The 22932-nt window shown below is 40.2% G+C and overlaps 1 long non-coding RNA gene across 2 annotated transcripts; it reads right to left on the bottom strand.

Moving 5' to 3' along the window:
* Positions 1-9266: 9266 nt before the first annotated feature.
* On the bottom strand, positions 9267-16070 carry LOC140510873 (uncharacterized). Of its 2 annotated transcripts, XR_011969390.1 has the most exons (5): positions 15813-16070; positions 13406-13630; positions 11895-12054; positions 11608-11792; positions 9267-10613 (listed from the first exon to the last, which is right to left on the bottom strand). It is a non-coding gene; the product is annotated as an uncharacterized lncRNA (long non-coding RNA). The 2 variants fall into 2 exon arrangements; XR_011969389.1 differs by having other exon boundaries at positions 9267-11792; positions 15813-16068.
* Between the last annotated feature and the right edge of the window lie 6862 nt (positions 16071-22932).

Here is a 22932-nt window from a genome sequence, read left to right on the forward strand (position 1 = left end):
TCTATTAGTATTAACAAAGGCATGATGCCATCCCATTTCTAAAGCCACATACTGCCCAAGAGTTCATTTCTGCCATACAAAACAGTTCTGACCAACTGAAAACCTTGATGACAGGTCTCAGTTCTCCTGTCACAAAGGCTGTTCGCAACATGTAGCCTATGGAGTTACGTATGAATTACAAGGAGACAATCATAAACATCTCTAGCCTCTCTTCTCCCACCCCACCCCACTCCCACCACCTTTACCAAGGGAGACTAATTCCTACCAGTAAAAAAAGAACCTGTAGTCCTAACTCTGCTCTCCTTAGAGGGTGGGATACTAGGCTAGAATTATATCTATCTGCTCTCTTAAATACAAGCCTAAAGGTTGTAGTTTTCAGATTCAAGCTAAACTTCTGCTCTACTCATTAATGGAGAAAGGAGGACCCCAAGTTTTATATCTGAGGCTTGACTCCCCACCAAATAACAGTTCCATATTAAACAAATATAACACAATGGGGGGAGGGAATTTATATTTATCCAAGTCAGTAGCAAAACAGAAGTCAGAGAAAGTGTACATAGGAAAATATATATGAAACAATACCGACTGAGGGAGTTCTCCCATTGGGGATTTCAGACAGAAAGTCTGAAATCTCATCCAGTGGAAAAATTCCCCAAGATCTCCAATGTAGCAAACTGGGGAAAGGGACGTTATAGAGATTTCCAGCTCCTCTCATGGGGACTTCTCCCCAGAGTTCTTCTCTGCTTTTATGGCCTGAAGGGAGAATGTCGCATCATGCATCTTATCTCTCAGGGTTGGAAGCCACAGGAGACTGGAAGCCAGAGACTGAAGAGCTGAAGAAAGAAATCATTCGATCTCTCTTCTCTGCAGCTCTCACATTTCAGCCTACGAAGAAAAGATGTTGGCTCCAGACTTCATACAGGTCTAGGTAGCTTTCCCTAATGTGACCTTGAATTGGGGTTTCAGCTGCGACAATGAAGTTTGGGGCACAGATAGTTGGTAGAGGTACATTGACCTGAACCCAATCCAGGAATTACTGCTTGTAACAAGACCAGATGACTGTCAGTATAGTAGAGAGAAAAGGGTATATTAGTTGAGATTACAGATGGTACCTTTCAGAGTACTCAAGAGATGATCCCTCTGGGCCACTCCCACAGCACATGGTGTGGGGAATGGATAAATGGAGGGAAAGTACCAAGAATGGTGCTAATACATCATGGATCAGGCCAGTCTCTGTGGGGATAGCTAAAGCATGTGATGAATGTGAAAGTGTGAAGCCCAAGGTGTTAAGTGTAGCTTGAGACAGTCAGTAAATCTGGGTAGGGCATTAGGAGCATTACCCTTGGTACCCACAGTGTTAAAGCTTGGGCTTTTGCTCTTTAGTTTGTAACATACTGCCATGCTATGCTCAGTTTCATGATGAGGGCAAGGAAGCATTCTCAGCCCAAGCCCCCATCGACAGAAGATTCAATTCGCTGATCGGGCAAATCACTATGAATCAGATAATGAGTCATTTGACTGAATCATACTAACAAAATACAGCTAACAGAAAAACCTATGCAATAAAATCATGCTTAACTCCCTTATAAAACTCCCTTATAACCCCTCCTGTCTTTGGTCTTCTGCACCAATGGAGAAAAGGTGACAAATCACCAGGGGGAAAGGGAAAGGAAACTGAGGCCCCAAAGACAATGGGGGCAAAACTACCTCAAATTGCTGCTTGATCTGTTCCTTGAGATAGTTCTGTGCCTCAGGAAAGAGGGATTTCTTGAGCTTCTCCTAGAATAACTCCAGGCAGCAACTTGCCTCTTCAGCTGTCACTGAGAGAGGTTCTGCTTTTGGCACAGTTCATGAGAGCCAGCTTTATCCACTGTCAGCTTCTTTAGCTCCACCTCCTTTAGCTCCACAGCTATAGTTCCAGCCAAAAACCCCTCTGCCATCCATCACTTCAATCACTGACATTCCACCTTCATAACTCCATCCCAAAGCCACCTCTCTGTATCTGATCCCTAAAGATCAGCCTCCTCAAGCTCACTCCATGCCTAAGTGTCCCACAGCCTCACTTCAGGCTTCAGGAGTTGTTTCTTCAGAGAAACATTCTTTTTAGATTCAGACTTCCCAGGATACACGTCTAGGAACTAGTGTTAATGCTCCTTTAAAAACAGTTCTTTCAGAGACTACCCATAAGTAGGAATTTATTCATCCCATTCTGTAGTTTGTATTTATTTTTAATTAATGCTTTTTTGTTGTCATTTTACATTCATTTCCAAATATATCCTTCCCTGCTTCTTCTATGCTTTGAAACAAAGACGTCCAAAAGAAAGAAAGAAGATTATGGTTGACAGTATATGCAATAGTCCACACACATTGTCCGCCATCTTCACAAAGAAGAAAGGAAGGGGCATTTTTTCAATTTTTCTGCCAAATCAAGACTGATCATCCCTAATTATGTGTCCTTTATTTTCATGTTACTGTTCTTTCTATTTACTTTGTTGTACTCATGTATTCTTTCATGGTTTCTGCTTACTTCACTTTGCATCAATTAATATGTCTTCACGATTCTTTGAATTGATATTCTTCATATATGTCTTCTGGTGGAGTAACATTCCACTGCAGTAATTTTATACTACATTTTGTTCAGTCATTCTTCCTACCTTGTTTCCAGTTCTTTGCTACCACACAAAACAAATATTTCTCTGAATATATTGGTATACAAGAGAATTTTCTTTCTGTCTCTTTACCTCCTTGAGGTGTATGTCTAGCAGTGGACTTTTTAGGTCTTAACTTAGCTCACTGCTCCACTTTGGTAATACCCAAAAGAAGCACTCAGGAAAATGCTAGGATATGCTTCCTTCCCCCTCTCCACAGAATGCTTCCAGCCCTGACTCCTGCCTGAGTTAGGATGAGTAATTTCCTTTACTTCTTCCTGCTTTTCCACATTGTATTAATCTCCAGTTGCATTTTTCCAATGCAACTTTCTTGGTTCTTTCAATTCTCATGATGTTCTGCTACATAAAGAATTTTCTTGAAGGATGGCGCAAACCAGCGGGTTTTCTGCTCAGCCCTTCACATATATTTTGATGAGTCAGAGTGTTCCTGGGTGTCACATTTTTCTAGAGTCCACATACAACTTCCACCAAAATGAATTCAAAAAATAAATGATGTCAATGCCACAGCTAGCCTAGATCTGTCTGCGTATCAATTAAATTTGCTTGTAATCCTCATCACTGCCGAAGTGGTACCTGGCTGTGGACATCAGGATATAAAGTGACCAGAGCTGCCATTGGGCACCCTGAAAAGTCTTTGATTACCAGGTCCAGCAAGGGTGAGGTCACCAATTAACACCCATCTTGCACATTCTTCACGGCCCATTGACCACATACACCTCATTCTGTTTCTAGAGTGAAGATCCGAACAATGTTAGGAACTCTGCCTTAGAAGCTATTCCCCCACAATTGATAAATGGTCAAGGGATAAGAACAGGCAATTTTCAGAGGAAGAAATTAAAGATATCTATAATCATATGAAAAAATGCTCCAAATCACTTTTTATTGGAGAGATGCAAATCAAAACAACTCTGAGGTACCATATCACTCCTATCAGATTGGCTAGCATGACAGAACAGGAAAATGATAAATGTTAGAGAGGATGTGGGAGAGCTGGAACACTAATTCATTGTTGGTGGAGTTGTGTGAGCACATCCAACCATTCTAGAGAGCAATTTGGAACTATGCCCAAAGGGCTACAAAAATGTGCATACCCATTGACCCAGCAATATCACTACTAGGACTGTATCCCCAAGAGATCATAAAAATGGGAAAGGGTCCCACATGTACAAAAATATTTATAGCAGCACTCTTTGTAGTTGCCAAAAACTGGAAGTCAAGCGGATGTCCATCAATTGGGAAATGGCTGAATAAATTATGGTATATGAATGTAATGGAGTACTATTGTGCCATAAGAAATGATGAACAAGAAAACTTCAGAGAGGCCTGGAAGGACTTATATGACCTGATGCTGAGTGAAAGGAGCAGAACCAGGAGAACTTTGTGCACAACAACGACCACAGTGTGCGAGAGTTTTTTCTGGTAGACTTGGAATTTCGTAATAACGCAAGAACTTCTTAAAAAAAAAAAATCCCAATAGTGGTTCTCTAAGGCAAAACGCCTTCCACACTCAGAGAAAGAAATATGGAAGTCATTCACAGAATGTAGCAGATCATGTTTGTGTATGTGTATGTTTTTGTGTAGCATGTTTTGATTTGTTATATGATTTCTTCCATTTATTTTAGTCCGACTACATAGCATGACTATAGTGAAAATATACTCAATAGGAAAGTATATGTAGAACCTATACAGAATTGTATGCAGTCATGGGGAGGGAGGGGGGTAGTGGGGGGTAGGTGTGAGGGGGATAAAATCTCAATTGTATGGCAGTGATTGTTAAACATTAAAAAATAAAAAAAAATTAAAAAAAAGAATGTGTAAAAAAAATTTAGATATGATTTTCAATTCGAGGTTGTTTTGAAATTAAAAATTTCAACTAAATTTAAGAAAGAAATGATGAACAGGAAGACTTCAGAGAGACCTGGCAAGACTTATATGATCTGATGCTGAGTGAAAAGAGCAGAACCAGGAGAACTTTGTACACAGCAACAACTACAGTGTGCAAGAGTTTTTTTCTGGTAGACTTGGGACTTCGTAATACGCAAGAACTTAAAAAAAAAAAAATAATCCCTAATGGTCTTCGAAGGCAAAATGCCTTCCACACTCAGAGAAAGAACTATGGAATTCATTTGCAGAATGTAGCAGATCATGTGTGTGTGTGTGTGTGTGTGTGTGTGTGTGTGTGTGTGTGTATTATGTTTTGATTTGTTGTATGATTTACATTTATTTTAGTTTGTCTACACAGCATGACTATAGTGAAAACGTATTCAATAGGAAAGTATATGTAGATCCTACATAGTATTGTATGCCTAAAATAAATAAATAAATAAATAAAGCTATTCCCTCCTAAGAGAACATATGATCTGTTAACATCTTACCAGTTGTAAATATAAAGGCTACCCCAAGCTAAATCTTTGAGAGTCCAATCCTCCTTCTATGGCATCCCTTCAAACAGGAAGTAAAGTTCCCATGGAAGGGACTGTATAGAGAAAGGAGAAAGTCCCTCCCATAGTCTGTGTGGTAGATCCTAAGTTCTATTCCTGAGGACTCGGGAAGAGAGGCAGTTAAGGACTCCTATACTTCTAATTCCTTAAGTTGCTTTAGAAGATATAGGTCTATTAACATCAAAACTTGCAGAGGACATGGGTGGACCAACATAAGGAATAGCTTTTTATTCTCTCTTTTTTTTTTTTTTTTTGGAGGCAGTCAGGGTTGTGACTTGCCCAGGGTCCCACAACTAGTAAGTGTCTGAGGCCAGATTTGAACTCAGGTGTTCTTATTCTAAGGCCAGTGCTCCATCCCCTGTACCACCTAGCTGCCCCATCATTTTCTATTCTTGAAACCCCACATAGGGATCCTATAGTTAAAACCAGTTTTCCCAGTCTGTGTGCTACCTGAGAAAGTGCAGTAGAAAGAAGATTTGAAATTAAAGGACCTGGTTTTGACTCCCAGCATGAATAATAACTATGTGATACTGGACTAGTCCATCAGCCTATCCGCACCAAGGCTCTCTTCTCTTTGCTTGGCTCTTTCCCTTGGGAACCAGCTTAAAACAGGCTTAACATGATTGGGAAAGAATAGAGAGTAACAGGTTACTATCAGTTTTTCTAGCTCTGTAGCCAATAAGGGGACTCTTTATCATCTCTTTATCAACATCAGACACTAGCCTTGAGTCACACATGGCTGGAAGTTGGCACAGAACCAGGACTGCCAGCTCTGAGCATGCACCATGGAGATGGCCACCACAGATCAGTTCAACTGAGATATACAAGACATTGCTTTTGTCTTGGTTCTCCTCTTACTTGTTTGACCTCTCCTCGGTCTTCTTTGCTGGATCATCATCAGTTTCCCATCCAAGGCTCTCTTCTTTCCCCATACTCTCACTTGGAGGCCTCATGAATTCCCATGTGTTTAATTTTCATCTCTCATCTGTTTCTACAGTCTTGGTTTCTCTCTCAAGCTCCACTCACAAAACCCTTACTCTTCCAAATTTTCCTGTCTATTGATGGCACCACCATCCTCCCAGTCATCAAGACTCATAAGCTCTCTGTCATCCTTGACTTCTCACTCTCACTCACCGGACACACCTAATCATTGCTAAATCTTGTTTTTACTTCCACAATATTTCTGCTATATGTCCCCTTCTCCCTCTGCTCAGACAGCTACCACCCTGCCAGTGCAGCCCTTCATCACTTCTTACCTGGAACTAATTAGAAGGCCTATTTGATCCTGTCTCTCTCCACTCTAATCCATCCCTCACACAACTGCTAAAATGATTTTCCTAAAGCACAGGTCTGAACATGTCATTCCTCTACTCAATAAATACCAGTGGCTCCCTATTGTCCTTAAGATTAAATATAAACCCCTCAGATGGATTTTTTAAGCCCTTCACAACATGGTAACCTTTCCAAACTTGTTATCCACTATTCCCTTCCTATACTTTGTGGTCCATTCAGACTGACTGTTCCTTACACGATACTATATCTCTCTCATTCTAGACCTATATATCTATCTGTATTTGTGTGTATGTTGTGTGTGTGTGTGTGTACACACACACTTAAGTATACACATGTACACACATGCGAATATATACATACACATGATATATGTGTAAACATATGTCTATAGATACATGCATGTGTATACATGAATGCAGATATATAAATATGTCTATATATCTATATACATATATGCATATATATTTTATGCCCCTCATTTCTGTAATACAACCCTTCCTCACCTTCTTAGAACATCTTGTTTTCTTTAAGACTAAGCTCAAGTATTGGTTGATGATAAAGTTCACAATAAAAACTTTAAAAGCAAAACAAAACTCAACTGAAGTACTACCTTCTACATAAAGCCTACCTCCTAGTCTTAGCTACTTAAAGGGACTCGCCTCAAAAATAATGTAATTATTTGTATAATGTAGTATTTATTCTGTACCTATTTTTCTATACGCTTATCTAGCGGCATTATGGTTATGTTATGTGTAGTTGCTGGGCGGGTAAGGTGTTGGTCACTCCCTCTCCCTGGCCCCCACCCTTATGTAGGTAACTATTAGTCACTCCCTTAAAGTTCTCCCTCAGGTTTACTCTCTGACCCTTCCCTCAGCTCTATACCTCTAAAGCAGGGAGTTTTTTTGTATCATGGCCCCTGGTGAGGACTATAGACCCCTTCTCAGAATAATGTTTTCATTATTTACTTATTCGTTATTATATTATTTTATAAAATGCATAGGACTACAAAGAAAATCCATCATATAGAAATACAGTTATAAAAAATGTATTTTTTAAAGTTCATAGGCTCCAGGGTAAGAACCCCTATTTTCTTTTTAAACTAGTCAAGGGGAGACAATGAAAAACGGAAAATGGACAAAGTGCCACGTAGCCACAGTCTCCCCTCCCCAAACTATACTGCCTAGGAAGATCTGGGTCCATATCACTCTCTGTAATGGGAGTTCAGGCAGGCTGCTGGGTCTGTTCAGTCCTGATGCTTTATGCACCTGGTAGTGTGAATGACAAAAAGATAAGCAGCGGTAGAGAAGATTGAGATCTTTTCCTGAACTTTGGACTACTTGCAAGTAGTTTCAGTTCCTAACTCAATGACAAAAGAAGGGTTGCATTTTGTATCCCTTTTATTATTTGTTTTTAACTTCAATTATTAAATTTATTTTAATTTGATTTTATATTTCCTAAGTACCTGTTGCATTTTCTTAAGGAAAAAATACTTGAACCTCCTGAATTAAACTCAGAATACTCTCTTTGCTTTGAGAAGTGATAAAAATGTAGCAATAACTCCCTCTTCCGAGTCCCCAGCCAATAAACGTACCCTGGCAAATATATATTGCAGTTTTGAAATTCTCTCTCTCTCTCTTTCTCTTGTTTTCCCAAGCTGTCTTTTTCTCTACTACATTTAAATAATGAGACAGTGGTTCCTAATGCAATGATGAACCACATTTCTCTTGGAAAAACCAGCTTTAAAGACTTAACAACCATTTCTTAAGCATTTTCTATGTACCCAGCAAGACTAGCTTGTCAGTCAAAGTCCAGTGCAGCTCCCTGAGGGTCGAGGAGAGAGAAAACTCTGGCCTGGCCATCCATACGAACCAGCAGGCATTCCTTTCCAGTGTTTATGTCTCCTTGGCAACTCTAACACAACACTATTCTTGTATACTCTCATGTCCTTTCCCTGGATAGAATGTAAGCTATTATGAGGCCAAAGACTCATTTCATTTCTGTCTTTGTAGCCCCAGGACTAGCACATAGTAGGTGCTCAATAAATGCTTCCTTGATAGATTCTGTTAGTCCTTATCTTACGTGTAAAATACACTGAGAATTAGACCGTCTTTTCTTAAGTCAAATGAGATCATGCAAATGGAGCAGTCTGTAATCCTTAAAGCATAAACATGAGATGTTATTATTAGCTTCCTCTCATCTGACTCCCTTTCTTTCCCTGCTCCAGTCTCCAGAGAGTCAGTCCTGTCCAGGGCTTATAGTCCTCTTTTAAGGCAAAATGGAAAGAGTTCTGGAGCAAGAATCAGAGGATCTGGATTTATATCCTAGTTATCTTGTTAGTAAGTCTTGGACCTCAGTTTTCTCATCTGCAAAATGATGATATTAGCTGTGATGACTGCTTAGTTCCCTTTCTCCTCAAAATCCTATCCTATAATCCTGTGATCTCTCAGACTAGGTCTCTTGAAAATCGCATTCTCCATAGCAGAAAGCAGAGTTTCATTTCTTCCTGGACTAAAGTCTCTTTCTCAAATTTAACTTTCTTTGGGATGGTGGGATTGGGGGCAGAAGGGTGGGGGAAGGGGGAAAGAAGAGAAGTTATACTGTAAGGGATGTTTTAAAGAGTTATATCTGCATGCTGTCTTGGGGAGGAGAGAAAGAAGAGAGAGGGAGAAAATTTGGAACTCAAAAGCTTGTGGAATTGAACATTGTAAACTAAAAATAAATAAATTAGGGGAAAAAAAGAGTTATAGCTATGTTTTTTGTTTTTACATCATTTCATTTCCAGCTATACCTAGTCCTTTCCCAATCCAGTAAATCTACCCTTGTAACAAAGATTAGAAAAAGGAGAAGAGTTCTGCAAACACCAACCAATTTATTAAGGGTTGTGTCAGAAATTACATATGCAGTTTTCCACACCCTTAGGCTTCCACTTCTTTAATGAAGAGGGAAATACCTTTTCTAACTTTTTCTCTGGGAGGACCAGTCTTGGTCATATAATTACAACGCGCTGAGTTTTGTATTATTGGGGAACTTGGGGGGCCATCTCCAGTCATCCTGATCTTTATCTTGCCACTGAACCCAGATAGCTCCAGAGGAGAAAGTGAGGTTTGTAACCTTGCACAATCCTGCCTCACTTAAATCCGATTCACTTGCAAGTCATGGCAAGACTTCTCTTCAGGAACAACAATAACAATTGTAGAACTTAATATTTTAAGCACATTAGACAAGGCTTTGAAACAAAGAAGTGACAGACAGAATTTCCCCATAAAGATAAAATGTATATTAAGGATTTGAAATGTGTGTACATGCTCTAAGTAAGGGTATGCTGGTGCCAGCCCCAAGAGAGAAGTGATTGTGAAATTTTCTGTGTGAACATTTACACCTCAGACATGAGTAAACACTCCACACCAGGGCTTGATTTCTTTTGTTTTGCTGATTATGTGCCTAGACTTAAGAAAGTCATGGGAGAAATGTTAATAAAGCAGATTAAACTTAAAAGTATGTACTTTGGTTTTGTTTTGTTTTTTCAGAGAGCCAGTTGTTAAACATTTACCAATACACCACTGGTTACAGAAGAAAAGATCAGGCCAGGTAAAACAGATGGATGTAAAGAGGCAGTACAGTATACCTATACCCCCAAAGAACATTGGACTTGGAACTGGAAAACCTGGATACAGGATCTGACCATTACTAAGCTGTGTGACCATGAACAAATAATTTCTCTTCTATAATATTCAATTTTCCCACTTGTAAAACAGGGTTGGATGACATGGTTTCTAAGTTCCTTTCCAGCTCAGGCATTCTATGAATCTGTGAAAGAGGATTCTGTTTGCAAAGGTGCCTATATGTTCAGGAGGACATGTTAAAGGATGTTCCCTAGAGAATAGACAGTTGGACAGAGAATAATATGCGCAGTCTATAACCCCAGAAATCCACAATTTAGATGGAGTTAAAAGTAAAGCAAGAAAGCAGAGAAGATTCTTCCTGGAATGTGCTGGTGGGGAACAAGAGGTTGGGCTGAGAAAGAGAAGAATTAGGGGATGGTGGTAGGCCTTCCAAAAAGACAAAAAACAGATTAAGGAAAAGTCACTCTTATCTTGAGAATGGAGCACTGCCTGGCAAGTGCTTGGGTCCTGGCACGGCATGTCTGTTTCAGTGGTAGGTTGCCTTGACAGTTGGTAAAGTGGAAGTCACCAAGGAGAGGCTGAATGACCTGTCGAGCAAGAATTCCTGTGATTTTTTAGCTAGGTGGTTGAGCTCTTGCTGAAATTGGGGAGAAATTTTCCCTAAAGTTGTCTTCCCTAACTATCATTCCCCTTTCCCTTATGCCCATCCACATCAATGCTATCCCTACCATATCCCTGTCCCACTTTACCCTACCCTTCATTGTGTCCTCTGGAATCCATATTCAACTATTAATAAATTGCCCTCCAGATTATACACGTACTCTTCCACTGAAAATGTTGTCTATATATTTATGTAATTGTATATATTTATATTTATAAAATATTTATGATTGTATACATTCTTTATATGCATGTATATGTGTGTATCTATATACACAGATACATGTACACATGTATATATATGTATGCCTTTGCCTCCTGCTAAGGTTCACTCATATGTGTCTATACGTTATATATATGTGTGTATAAAAATACATATATAAAATTTTATTTTCTCTATATATTGTTTTCCCCAGTAGAACACAAGCTTCATTGAGAACAGGAACTACTTTGTTTTTTCATCTTTTGTGTTAGCTTGCTAAATTGAATGGAATTAGACTTCAAGATAAGATGGCAGCATCGTAGGATATGATGGGATGCGTTAATAAACTGTCCTCCATATTAGACATGTACTATCCGCCTGAAAATTATTCTACGCACATATTCATATGCATACACATATATACCCATACATATATATTTTGCATTTAATTTTCATGTGTGTTGTTTTCTCCCAATGTTTTCTTCTTGAAAATAGGAACTGGGGTTTTTTGTCTGTATTTTTAAGTAGAAACTTAATAAATGCTTATTAAATTGAACTGATTAGATAGCAGCAGAAGGACACAGAGGAGTCCCCAGCCCTGACAAATATTCCCCACACCCTCAAGCTCCAAAAATGGACCAGAAGGAGCAGCTAAAACCAAGGGAGGCATAAAAGTTGGTTCGTCTCATCTAGGACCACACATGAGGTCTGCCACAAACCTGCAAAGGTTCTAAGTAGGACAAGCCTGACTAGGCAGACAGCACAGGAGGCTAGGAGCCCTAAGCCGCCGAAGGAGACAGGAACAGACCATCCTGGGGGGAACCTGGGGAAGCCGAGCCTGGAAAGGGAGTCTGACAAATCCTCTGGGAGCAGGGTATCCAGTCTCTACCAGTTGAGTGAGCCTCTGTGGGAGACAATGCCAAGATTTTGAGTGCTCTGGCAATCTACCCTCAAGCCATAGCAAGTGGCAAAGTCAGACCAGCCCAAGCCCCCAGGCAATACTCACCCAAGCTACAGCAGAAGGCTACCAGGCCACCAGGTCTCTGAGGTTTCGCAGAAAGTCTTCTTCTAGTACAATTAACCAACGCGGGCTTTGGGATTACACAAAAAGGGAAAAGGCAGAGAAGGGGCTGAGGCTGAAACTTCAGTCAAGTTGCCAGGAATTCCTGCAAGAGGATACAACTCCAATAATGGCTCCTATATTCAGGATCCAACAGGGCCTGCTCTCACCCCTGGAAGATTACGGAAGGCAGAAGAGTGTGAGCCAAGCACAAAGTCCCCATCCAGAAACTGAGGCTGGAGTAATGAGTAAATAGAAGAAAATATTGAACACAATGACAAAATACTATGGATTAAGAGGGAAACCCAAAAGAAGAAAATGGTTCTAGAACAAGGTCAAGAGGCTTTCCCCAAAGAAAAAATGATTTGGTTTAAAAGACCAACAAAGCAAGAAGAGATTAAAAAAATATTTAAATTAAATGAGAGTTATGGAGGGAAAAATGTGAAGGTAAATTGAAAATTATAAACATTATAATCCATGGAGTATTCCCAAATTGGAAAGGTCCAAACAGGAAACCGTGACTCTATGAGACAAAAAATATTAAACAAATCAAAAAATTTAAAAAACACCTACAAAACAGATCAAAGAGAAGCAATCTAAGAACCGTCAATCTACCTGATAATCACAACCAAAAAAATCCTTGGGATACCATGTTTCAAGAAATCATAGATGAAAACTGCCCAGATCTTTTAGAACCAGAAGGAGAAGTAAAAATAGAGACAATCCACCAAAAAACCACAAGATTTGGCAGATATGACCAAACTGATATCACGGAATGCGATATTCCAGAAAGAAAAAAGAAAAAAAGGCTAACTAGCAAGAATTGAATTGTCAAGGGAGGCTAAAAAAGGGATTCTCACTAGAGTGGGAGGCTGAATGAATTCAATTCAACTCAATAAGTATTTAATAAATTCATACTACATACAAGGCGCTAGGCTATGCTCTGAGATTACACAAAGAAGAAAGTCTATCCCCTTTTCCTAAATAAAGGTTAGAAGCAACTGCTGCTGGGCTCCATAGGGGTTCAGATTACCCACCCTCCCTGCTCTGTACCCAGTCATGCCATTGTGTGCCAGGTTCAGTTCTGGGGAAGCCCGACTTCTCAATATGGGAGAAAAAATTGTCTATTCTCGTATTCCTTAGTTTGTCACCTTGTCCACCTTGGTTATTCTGGGGATGATTCTAATTTTGGCTCTCTCCTAGGGCTTGTTTGTTTGTTTTTAAAAGGAAGTCTAAAAATGTTCCCAAGGTACAAATAGGAATTGGATATAAAACATTCCTATGCAGAAAAGGAAATGCCAAGCACAAAGAAATCGTAGTGGGCATTACAAATGATTGCAACAGAATTCAGAAACTTATCACCACTAGCACAATCAGTTTCAAGACTAGTATTCAAGTCTTATTGGGACATGAAGACAGTTTTTGCAAGGCTACTAACTAGCCATTTTGTATTTTACCTCTACTGAGTAGTCTGATCAAATGTCAACTTGGAGTTATTCTCTGGTGGTCTCATTCTCTCCAGTGCTAATTCCTCCCTTTCACCCACTCATTCCTGCTGCTTCTGAGGTCCTCTATCCTGGCGGTGGTCACACTGCCCAATGCAGATTCTTTTCTCTGCCATCAGCCATTATCACTGCCACTGCACCTGCAGGTCTTGATGCTTTTTCAATTCTCACAAGAGCCTACATTAAAGGAAAGAAGATACAAGAAGGAGAAGACCCATCTCAGGTACCATGAGCATACCTGAGTAGGACAAGTGCTGGAAGCCAGGTCAGAGGAAGGATGCCTACACACACCTCCCCACATACCTCCCACACACAACCGTCCCACACCTCACAAAGCACTCATGCTTCTAAAGAAAAGAAAGAGAGTGAGCCAAAGGATGAGATATGCCCCTTTAGGCTCAGCAACCAACTAAGGAACTCCACTGAGCCTTTGTTCATACAGGCCTGTAAGCCTGGAGGAGTAGAGAGAGAAAGAACACTTGTACGTTTACTAGAACTAGATCAATAAACCAAAGAGCATTTGTTAAGCATTTTTTATGTGCCAGGCACTGCCATAAGAAATAAAAAGACGAAAACAGAACAGTCCTTGTAAGGGGGGAGGCAGGGAGAGGATTAAGCACGTATACAGGTCCAGTATGTGCCAGACCCTGGGTTGAACTCTTATAAATAGTTCATTTGATCCTCACAACAACCTTTCTAGGTAGGTGCTGTTATTATTGTCATTTTACAGTTGAGGAAACTGAGGCAAAAAAAGTTAAGTGATTTGCCCAGGGAAGTATCTGAGGCTCGATTTGATTCCAGGTCATGCTGACTCCAAGGCCAGGGTGATGTCATCTATATCATTAGTTGCCTCGAGGAGTCCATATTCTTTTTAGGCAAATGACATGTATCCATATATAAAGTAAATACAAGATGATTTCTGGGTAAAAGCAGGAGAATACTAGTAGAAAATGGCATATAAGCTGAGCTTTGAAGGAAGCTAGGGAAGCTGAACGGTAGTGAATTCCAGGCACGAGGTACATTCCCATGCAAAGGAATGGAGATCATAGACTGCAAGAAGGCCAGGTTGGCTTGACTGCAGAGTGAATGAAGGGAAGTGATGTATACATACTGTGCCTGGAGAGGTGGGATGAAATCAGGTTATAAAGAAAGGGAGGAATCCACAAGGGCGCCCCTAGTACTCCAAGAGGGAGATTTCACAGAATGTGTTAGAAGGAATACTTTTCTTCTTCACTTTTTCATTACTGTCCAAATCTTCATGACCCTATATGGGATTTTCTTGATGAAGATACTGGGGTGATTTGCCTTTCCTTCTCCAGCTCATTTTACAGATGAGAAAACTGAAGCAGACAGAGTTAAGTGACTTGCTCAGGGTCATTCAGCTAGTGTCTGAGGCTGGATTTGAACTGAGGAAGATGCTTCCTGACTTCAGATCCAGCACTCTGGGCACTGTGTCACTTAGCTGTCCCAAGGAATACTTACAAAAATGAAATCACAGGTTGTTTTGGGGCTTGAGCTGCAGAATTTTACCTTAGCAGCCCCTGGGGAGAAGATTTTGTGACTGTGACAATAAATTCTGGAAGACACAAGGATGTGGTGGGAGGGGGGCAAGGACGAGAGCTGGGTCAGGAACATTGCAGTAAGAAGTGGAAAGCAAGACTGTGTAGGGGAAGGAAATGAGAGTAGTATGTTGGGAGTGATTATGTGTATCTTCTAACATGAGATCCCTTCTAGTCCTTATCCTTTACCCCTCTTCGGTCTGGGAGGTAAGGCCAGTAAGAGAGGTCCCCTGGAAGGGTGGGAGGAAGAGTGTCTGGGCAAAAGAGAGAAGGCAATCTCAAAATAGCCACTGACTGGAGGGGGGGGAGAGCAGGGTGGGGGGGGGGGGAGAGCAGGGGCGGGGAGATGGCGGGAGGGGGAGAGAGTATGAGTTCCCAAAGGAAATAAGTTTGATTTCCAGCCCTAGAGAGAAAATCAAAGGTCCCTAATAAAGGAGACTTGGGAGAAGAAAAACTGCTTCCAGTTAGGCCTGCAGGACCTGCCCTCCCCCTTTGCACCTTCCTCCCTTCTCCTCCCATCCCTCCTCCCCCAGGAATGTGTCTTCTCTCCCCCCCATCCCTTCCTTCAGGGGGTTTTTGTGCTTGGCCCTCCCCCATTGAGTGATCTCCAAACTCCTGGTTTTTCCTGCTCAGGCCTGAATAAACTTATCAAGACTTGTTTACCAAAAAACTACCAACTAGAGATAACATTCTCTAGAACTTGTTAGGAAAGAACAGAAAATCAAGCAGAAAAAGAAAAGAGAAACACAGAGACAGATTTTTTTTAAAGTGAAACTTAGACAGAAAGGCTACAAATCTACCTTTCCTGCTGTATTTTGCTGGAGAAAACGGAGGTGAGGGTTGACAAGGTCGCTTTACCTTGGCAGCTGTGCGGAGGATGGATTGGGGTGAGAGGAGACTTGGCTCAAGTACATATTAGAAAGTTATTGAAAGCAGTCCAAGTGGGAGGTGATTAGAGCCTACACCTCGGTGACAGTTGTGTGAGTAGGGACGCAGAGGAGCAAACTTTTTGGAGGCAGGAACATGTTTTGGCAATGGATTCGCTGTCTGGGGTAAATGAGAGTGCAGAGTGAATGAATGAAACCAAGGATGTGAACTTGGGTGAGGGAAAAGGTGATGGTGCCCTTAATAGTAATGGGAATGTTCAGATTGTGGGTGAATTGGAGGGGAAAAAGATAAGGATGTCTGTTTGGAATGTTTTGCATTTGAGATATCCATAGAACATCCAGATTGAAATGACCAGTAAGTAGATGGTGATGTGGGATTAAACTTTCAGAGAGAGACTAGGGCTAGATATCTACATCTGGGAATCTAGATGATAAATGATAAATATCTTTAGTTCAAAATGGAACTAAAGATATTACCAAGTGACATAGTATAGGAAAAAAGAAGAGGGCTCAGCACAGAGCCTTGGAGGATACCCATAGTTAATGGGCACACCTTGTGACTCTGTGGGGTTTTTCTTGGCAAAGATATTAAAGTGGTTTAGCCATTTTCTTCTCCTGCTCATTTTACAGATTAGGAAACTGAGGCAAACAGGGTTAAGTGACTTGTCCAAGATCTCACAGCTAGTTAGTATCTGAGACTAGATTTGAACTCAGATTTTCTTGGATCCAGACTCAACACCCAAGATTCCCTGCGTCACCTAGCTTGCCCCCATGACCTGGTTGAAGATCCTGCCAAGGAGATTGAGAGGGAGCAGTCGGGTTAGAGGAGCACCAGGAAAGAGCTTTGTCACCAAAACCTAGTGAGAATCAAGATGATCAAGTGTCAGATGCTCTAGAGAGACCAAGAAGGATGGACTGAGGAAAAGATCATTGAGAATGTGGCAATTAAAATATTGTTGGTACCTTTGGAAAGAGCAGCTTAAACTGAAGGAGGTCAGAAGCCAGGTTAGACAGGGCTTATAAGACAGCAATAATGAACCAAAATGGAAGCATGAAGAGTAGATAGCTTCTTCAAATTTAGCTGAAAAGAGGAGGAGAAATATTGGACAAGAGCTCCATTCAATGATTAGGAATCGAGACTTGGCAGCTGGTTAGATTTGGGCTTTGCAAGAGAGGAAACGTCAGTATAATTTAGGATTGAAATGGGAAGAGTCCCTAAAATGATGATAAATCTTTGTGCTGGGACCTCAGGAGCACAGAAAGGACGGGTCCTCTCTTTGTAAAGTGCTTCGAAAACCTTAACAAGTTACATAAATACTACCTGTCATTACTCAGAAGCCCGAATCCAAAATGAGTACTACCCCATAGGCAGAAGCTGGCATATAGAGTAACAGGGCTTCCCCAGATACCAAAGAAATACAATAGTGACTGAGGCTATTTAATGTCTCCCTCATTAGATCAAAAATAACAGTATCTAGTATTTATATGGCATTTTAACAAATATTTTTCATTTTACCTTCACAATCATGAGAAATAGGTGATATTGTTAACCCCATTTTACAGGTAAGGAAACTGAGGTAGGTAAAGCAACTTGCCCAGGATCACATATCTAAACGTATTTGAACTTAGATCTTCTTGACTCTCAATTCTCTGCATTGTCCACTGCACCACCTTGCTGCCTCTAGACAATTTGTTGTTGAATTCTTTCAGTTGTCTGACTCTTTGTGACTTGGTAAAGATACTAGAGTGGTTTTGCATTTCCTTCTCCAGTTCATTTTACAGATGAAGAAACTGAGACAAAGTTAAATGACTTGCCCAGGGTCACAACTAGTAAGTGTAAGATTGGATTCGAACTCAGGAAGAGGAGTCTTCCTGACTCCATGCCGGGCACTCTCATTCACTGTGCCACCTAACAAATAGGGACTGTATTTTGCCTTCCTTGGATCCCAAGCCTTGAGCACAGTACCTGGCACATAGTAGGTGCTTAACAAGTGTTTAAAGACTGACTGAAAGCTAAACAACAGAACCTTCTCCTGAGTTACTTTACCCTTTACCGTTAAACAAAAATTGTAGGGTAAGCCCCTGAAGAACGTCTGCCCAACTTGGGCTTTGATATGCTAATTTACAGCATAAATCAGGACTTTTGTTGATTGTTTTGTGAAAGTGATTAATAAATAACTTAAATCAATGAAAAGGTGGTAAGAGAGCATCTAGCTGGGAACCAGGAGATCAAGTCTCACTCAAGGCCTCCTTGAAAAACTCTTTTCCATGATCTTAGCACTTACCGGTGCTCTCATTGACTTACCTGCCATCTAGCTATACACCTTCTCCTGGGCAGCTTTTCTTTGTGCCTCCCACAAATCCTTCAGAGAAGGAAAGCTTCCTCTAAGGGTTTGGATTGGTTTGTTTTGAAATGTTGTGGGTACCAGGGTAGGGCTCCATGCTGTCTATATATTATCCCTCCCTTTAAATATACTCTCCTGTCTTTGATCCTTTCTTGGATGATATCCCTTATGGCACATCTTGACCACGGGTCATCATTGTTAATATGTTGTGACCTATTTAGATGCATCACAGAACTATTGCTTTGGATCGCCTCCGGGCCTGATTCTTCTGACATAGTGGCATTCCATGGTCGGCAGCCATAAACATGAGTAAGAGAATATTCGACTCTAAAAGATAGATTTTTTTTTTTTTGATAATCAGAGAGCAGCTTGCAATCATTGAAAACAGAGGACAATTTTCTCTACGCAATCCTGCCTACTCCCTTTCTTCCTCTTTGTTTCTGGGCCCAGCTAATTCTGTGTCTTCATTGCCAGTCAGTCAGGCAATCAGCATGTGTTAACTACCCAATACGTGCCAGGCACAGTGCTAAAGGGAGCACATAGGGATACAAAGGAATGTAAAAGATAGCAATTACATACAAACATATACCCACATGTATATACATATACATAGAGAAAGAGGATCTAGAGTGTGTGTGTGTGTTTGTGTGTGTGTGTGTGTATGCACATAGGCATACATTTATACATATATGAATGTGCTTTAAACAACTGCTTACATATTGTCTCCCTCACTGAAGGAGAGATAGATATGGAAATATACATATTTATACATACATACATACATATATTCTATATCTATAGAGAGAATATGCAAATATAAATATAGTATAGGTACACTATGTTTATACATACATATCTATACTACACGTATATACATATACTATATATAGCCACTCTACATTTATATACAGACTTTACATATGTATTTGTACATATGTACTATACGTACTATATGTGTATAGTATGTATAAATGTAGTATAATTGTATAATGTGTATGTATAATATATATGTAGTGTGTATATATGAGTATAGTGCATATATATGTGTAGAGTGGATATATATATGTGTGTATGTGTGTATTTTTTTATGTGGATGAGCTAACTAAATGACTTGCCCACACAATTTCACATTATAATGTATACAATAGGCATTTTTTCTTGAATGATTTTAACCTTTGTTCTAATTACTCAATGATCTAACCAGAAAAAAAGGCAGCTGATTCAGAAATCACATCAGTAACCAGGCATTTCCTGTGTATAGTCACTATGAGTGCTGTGATGTTGTCTGACATTGGTTATCTCTAGCACCTTCCAAAGCTCATCTTGGAGAAAGTTGTCATGCATGACTGGCAGGTGCAAGGCTTTTGAGTGCAAGCCTTTGGCCTCTTTTGTTTTGTAATCCTGGACTACATTTTCCAACATTATATCTATATTTTTACCTCCCTTCTCTGTGCTCTATTTGGTTTTGTTTTTTAATAATGTTTTATTTTCCCCCCAATATGTATTAAACCAGATTTTAAACATTTTTTAAAAGTTTTGAGTTCCCAATTCTATCCTCCCCTCCCCCTTCTCTGAGACAGTAAGCAATATGGTATAAGTTATACATGTGCAGTCATGTAAAACATTTCCATATTAGTCATTTCGTATAAGAAGACTCGAATAAAAAGGAAGGAAGAAGGAACCAAAGAAAAAGAAAGAAAAAAAGGAGAAAGGAAGGAAGGAAGAAAGAGAGAAACAGCATGGTTCAGTGTATATTCAGATAATATCAGTTCTGTCTTGGGAGGCAGCGAGCATGCTTCATCATGAGTCCTCTGGGGTTGTCTTGGATCATTGCATTGCTGAGAATAGCTAAGTCATTCACAGCTCATCATGCAATATTGCTGTTACTGTGTACAACGTTCTTCGGGTTCTGCTCATTTCACTTTCCATCAGTTTATGTCTTTCCAGGTTTTTCTGAAATTGTTCTGCTTGTTATTTCTTATAGCACAATAATATTCCCCTACAATCATATGCCACAGTTTATTCAGCCATTCCCCAATTGATGGGCATCTCCTCAGTTTCCAATTCTTAGCTGCCACAAAAAGAGCTCCTATAAATATTTTTATACATGTAGGTCCTTTCCCCTTTTTTATGATTTCTTTGGGACACAGGCCTGGTCACGGTATTGCAGGATCAAAAGGTACGCACAATTTGCCCTTTAGGCAGAGTTCCAAAGTGCTCTCTAGAATGTTGGATCAGTCCTCAACCGTGTCCCAATTTACCCACATCTCCTCCAACATCTAAGCCCACTTTGGTGTTTAGTCAGAGTGTTGAGATACATGACAACTTAGTTTAGAGGATCTTGTCAAATTATCCATAAAATTTCTCTCCTGCTTAATCCTCTAATTAATTGACGAATTGATAATGAAGCACAATCTATAATTATGGTTATGATTGTCTCTTTGTTGCTGCATAGAGCTGGAGAAAGATCACAAAACAGCTGATTAGGTACACTCTAGCCTTAGGTTACATTACTGCAGCTCACTGCAGCAAAGCAATCCTACCTCTCTTAAATCACTTTACTATCCCATTCAGCTAAGTAGCTATTCAGAACCTTTCTATGCCTCCCCTAGCTTCCTATGGCACCACTTTCTCTGACTCTCTCAGCTGAGAAACTCAATTCTTCAACAAAAAATTTGAGGCTACTAGACAGAAGTTCTCTCCTCTGTCCCATTATTCAAACATCTTTACCCTCTTTCTCCTCGTTCCTTGTCTCAGAAGAAGTGGCTCTTGTCATTGTCAAGGACAACCTCTCTATGTGCATCCTTGATCCCATCCCCTCTTACTTCTCTGGTAGATTGCTTCCATTCTTGTTTTCACTAATCTTCACTCTCTCTCTATCTCTTGGATCCATCCCTGCTGTCTACAAACACAAAATAGGTCTCTGTCATTGTTAAAAAAAAAAAATCCGTCATTTAATCTGGCCATTCCCACTATTTTCCTGTTTCCCCTCTCTTACTCTGCTAAATTCCAGAAAACTGTCTATACTAAGTACCTCCACATCCTCTCCTCTCACACTCTTCTAAACCCTCTACAACCTTGCTTCTGACTTTATCATTCAATTGAAACAATTTTCTCCAAAATTATGAGCAATCTTTTAATTACTATTTTCTCAATGTCTTTTCCTCAGTTTCTATCCTTCTTGGCCTCTCTGCTGTCAGTCACCATCTTTTGGATACACTCTCCTTCCTAGGTTTTTATGACACTTCTGTCTTGGCTCTCCCTCTACCCATCTGACCACTTCCTTTTAGTCTCCTATGCTGGATCTTCATCCAGGTCACAGCAATTAACTATATATAAATGTCCCATCAAAGCTCTGTCTCCTCTGTTTTCTCTCTATACTATCTCACTTGGTTTTCTTATCAGCTTCCATAGGTTAATTACCATCTCAGTGCAGAGGATCCCCAAGTCTATGTATCCATTTTTAATCTCTCTCCAGAGCTCCAGTCCTTCAAGACTAACTGCCCTTTGGACACCTCAGACTGATGTCCCTTAGACATTTCAAACTCAGCATCTCCAAAACAGAATTCATTTTCTTTCCCCCAAAATCTCCCCTCTTCTCAAATGTCTTATTACCTGTTGAGGGCACCACGCTTGTCCTAATTACCCCAAATCACAGCTTCACTGTCATTCTTGTCTACTCAATTATATTCACCTCACCTACCCAATCAGCTGTCTTTGTTGTTCTCAAAGAGGACCATGACATCCAGGAGATGATGTCACAACATGTAAGTGAATTGGACTTAAGTGAGGGAGGGCTGTGCAAAGTCACCAGTCTCACTTTTTCCTCTTGAGCCATCTGGGTCCAGTGACAAGATATATATCAGGATGACAGGACATAGCCTTCGATATAGTGGCCTTTTTAGCTAAGATCTTTAACAGATCTCAGTTTATGAGGTGATGCCCATGCAGTGATTAAGGATAGGTAAGAAACGAGGCAAAGAATGACCCCTTTTACTTCTGGCCAAAATAGAAACAATTGCTATTTACATTAATTTGAGCCAATCTGGACCAAAACAATGACCAAGTGGGACATGGCCTGAGACCCGTTATTGACCAATCAATGAGAGCCATAGTGATCTGGGTTTAAGGAATGTTCCTCAAGAAAGAAAATGTCAAAAATTGATGTTTCTACCTCCACATTTCTCTTAAAAGTCCCATTCTTTCCATTCACACAGCCACCACTCTACTACAAACCTTCATCATCTCTCTCCTAGACAATTAAAATAGACTTCTAATTAGTCTCCTTGTCTTGAGTCTCTCCTCTCTCCAATCTATTCTCCACTCACCTGCCAAAATAATTTTCCTAAAGTGTAACCACATCACCTCCCTACTCAATAAATTCCAATGGTTCCCTATTACTTCCACCATTAAATATAAAGTTCCATGTCTGGTATTTAAAACCCTTCACAATCTGGCCTTTTCTACCTCTTGAGTCTTCCAAGATTTTACTCCTCTCCATTCACTCCAAGATCCAATGGTCTAGTTGCTCTTCCTTACACTGTATGCTCCATCTTTTAACTGATTATTCCCTAAGCCTGAAATGTTTTCCCTTCTCATTTCAGCCTCTTACATACAGTGTCGTTGTTTTAGAAATTTTTCTTCCCATTTTGCTCTGCATCAGTTAATCCAAGTCTTCCCAAGTTTCA

This window comes from Notamacropus eugenii, chromosome 6 (genome assembly GCF_028372415.1).
Source record: "Notamacropus eugenii isolate mMacEug1 chromosome 6, mMacEug1.pri_v2, whole genome shotgun sequence".
Lineage (NCBI taxonomy): Eukaryota > Metazoa > Chordata > Mammalia > Diprotodontia > Macropodidae > Notamacropus > Notamacropus eugenii.